General features: G+C 63.8%; 1 non-coding gene across 1 annotated transcript; it reads left to right on the top strand.

Moving 5' to 3' along the window:
- Positions 1-1,660: 1,660 nt before the first annotated feature.
- LOC140472150 (5.8S ribosomal RNA) lies at positions 1,661-1,814 on the top strand. The gene has a single exon (XR_011957431.1). It is a non-coding gene; the product is annotated as a 5.8S ribosomal RNA (ribosomal RNA).
- The last annotated feature ends 686 nt before the right edge of the window (positions 1,815-2,500 follow it).

Genomic DNA, 2,500 nt, shown 5'->3' with positions numbered 1-2,500 from the left:
GTCTCGCGAGGGTGGTTTCGGGGCCAGCAGGAGAGCTCGTCGGGGTAGCAGGCCCTGCAGCCGTGGTCACCGCCAAACCCCCACAACTCGAGCAAGTGAAAAAAAAAGTAACAAATAAGAAAGGATCGTCGGCTTGGGGGTACGCCCGTTTCCGTTTCAACTTGTCTCGCGAGGGTGGTTTCGGGGCCAGCAGGAGAGCTCGTCGGGGTAGCAGGCCCTGCAGCCGTGGTCACCGCCAAACCCCCACAACTCGAGCAAGTGAAAAAAAAAGTAACAAATAAGAAAGGATCTCTGTCGGCTTGGGGGTACGCCCGTTTCCGTTTCAACTTGTCTCGCGAGGGTGGTTTCGGGGCCAGCAGGAGAGCTCGTCGGGGTAGCAGGCCCTGCAGCCGTGGTCACCGCCAAATCCCCACAACTCGAGCAAGTGAAAAAAAAAGTAACAAATAAGAAAGGATCGTCGGCTTGGGGGTACGCCCGTTTCCGTTTCAACTTGTCTCGCGAGGGTGGTTTCGGGGCCAGCAGGAGAGCTCGTCGGGGTAGCAGGCCCTGCAGCCGTGGTCACCGCCAAACCCCCCACAACTGTTGGGCGCCTACCTGCGCGGGGCAGGAGGACACTTTCCGATTTCAAATCTCCGTTTGCCGAGTCCACCCCGAACGCACGCGGGCGGGCGGGTTCGCATCACCCTTCGTCACAAGGGGCGAAGCCCGTTCCACCGTCTCGTCAGTAGTGCCGACCGGTCTGTGATCGACGAGGGGAGCCACACCAGGTCCGGCCCTGCTGCTTGGCGGCACCGCGTCGTCGGGAGCTCGCGACAGACGGAGGGTTTCGGTGTACTCTCCAGCCACGGGAAACGAAGCCGGTGATGCAGGCGCCGGTCTTTCGCTCCCAAATCGGCTGGGTTTACATCGTTGCTATCTAGTCACGCTCCCTTCAAACCCGACGGGGTACCTATTCCCCTCACCCGTCTGTGCGTATACAGCCTCTTTGCACTTGCGGGATGGGGGTGGTGGTTTAAAGACTCTCGAGTTGCCGCCCGTCGGTCTCCGAGCTCCGTGCAGTAGTGATCCCCAGCGAACTGCCAGCAGGGCGAACGAGCGATCCCGCTCTCGGTCGGGGCGCCTGGCGTCGATCGGTGGTCGGTGGCTTGCGGGCAAGCTGCGCTGTGAGTGTGGGAACGAGTATGACGAGCCGTTGCCGCGACTCCCAGTCCACCTCGGCGGTGGCTGGGCCGGGCGGGCGTCTGCTCGGGCGAGTGCCGCCCCCGCCTCCTCGCAGGAAGTCCGCTCGCCGACACGCCGCCACGTGCACGCGTCAGTGACGCTGCCGAACCGATGGCCGGTGCCCGTTCCCGCCTCTGCTTTTCCTAGGGCAAAGCTGCTGCACGCCTCGTGATACTAGGCGGGCGACATGGTGGCGGTGATCCTGCCTCCGTCGCTGCGGTGCGTTGGGGCACGCATCGCCTCTTGGGCGCCCTGTCCTCCTCCCCCCAATAGACGTATGTTTCTGCGGGCCGCACCAGGATGGTGCTCCCCATCGCTTCACGCCACCCTGCTCCGCCCGCACGCCGGCGTGCAGGTGGCTGTAGCTCAAGGTGGGGAGCGTATGTGCGGTCCGGGTCGCTTTCCTCTGGCGAGGGAGAGACCTAAAACAAACTCAGACAACTCTTGACGGTGGATCACTCGGCTCGTGCGTCGATGACGAACGCAGCTAGCTGCGAGAATTAATGTGAATTGCAGGACACATTGATCATCGACACTTTGAACGCACTTTGCGGCCCCGGGTTCTTCCCGGGGCCACGCCTGTCTGAGGGTCGTTTGGCAATCAATCGCACTCGCCTTGGCTGGCGAGAGCGCGGCTGGGGTGTCGCAGAGGACCCGTCCTCTTTGTCCCCCTAAGTTCAGACTCCGGAGCCCTCCGGCGTCGGAGCGCTTGGCCTTTCCCCCCCACCCTGCACATTCCGTTCGTCAGGCTCGACGCCATCCCCCCGCCGGGGAGCGCGGCCTGGCGTCCGTCTGTGTCGTGGCAGTGGGGCCAGCACGGCTGTCACCGGTCCCAGAATGGCTGTCGGTGGTTCACACTGTGTGTGTGTGCCAACCCTCCTGGTCTCTGGGACACGGAGCTGCCACGAAGTGTTGAGCCTCCAGTGGGGGGTCTGCCTAAGCTCTGCACGTCCGCATTGGGTCCGTCTCTCGGTTGGCTGGCAGTGGAAAGAGTGAAGGGAGCCGCGGAGGTCCGGTGCTGGTGCGCCGCCGGCCTGACCGTGGAGCTCGCCGGTTTGACACGCTGACCCGACTCGATGGTTGATCGATTGAGAGTGCTGGGAGCTGCAGGCCGCCCGCTGCTGCAGCCGCCCGTCTCGTGGTTCGTCCTCGGCCTTAAGTGGCCGGCGGGGCGTCTGATCCTGTCTCCCCTGCTGGCGCCGAGTGCCTGGCCGAGGGAGGAGGTTTTCGTCGAACGCTGTGACTTGGACGGTCGCACGCGCGTGGATCGCTGGCTCTT

Source organism: Chiloscyllium punctatum, unplaced genomic scaffold (assembly GCF_047496795.1).
Source record: "Chiloscyllium punctatum isolate Juve2018m unplaced genomic scaffold, sChiPun1.3 scaffold_247, whole genome shotgun sequence".
Taxonomy (NCBI): Eukaryota; Metazoa; Chordata; class Chondrichthyes; order Orectolobiformes; family Hemiscylliidae; genus Chiloscyllium; species Chiloscyllium punctatum.
Note: the sequence above shows the minus strand (reverse complement) of the source record. Positions and strands in the feature narration are given on the sequence as shown.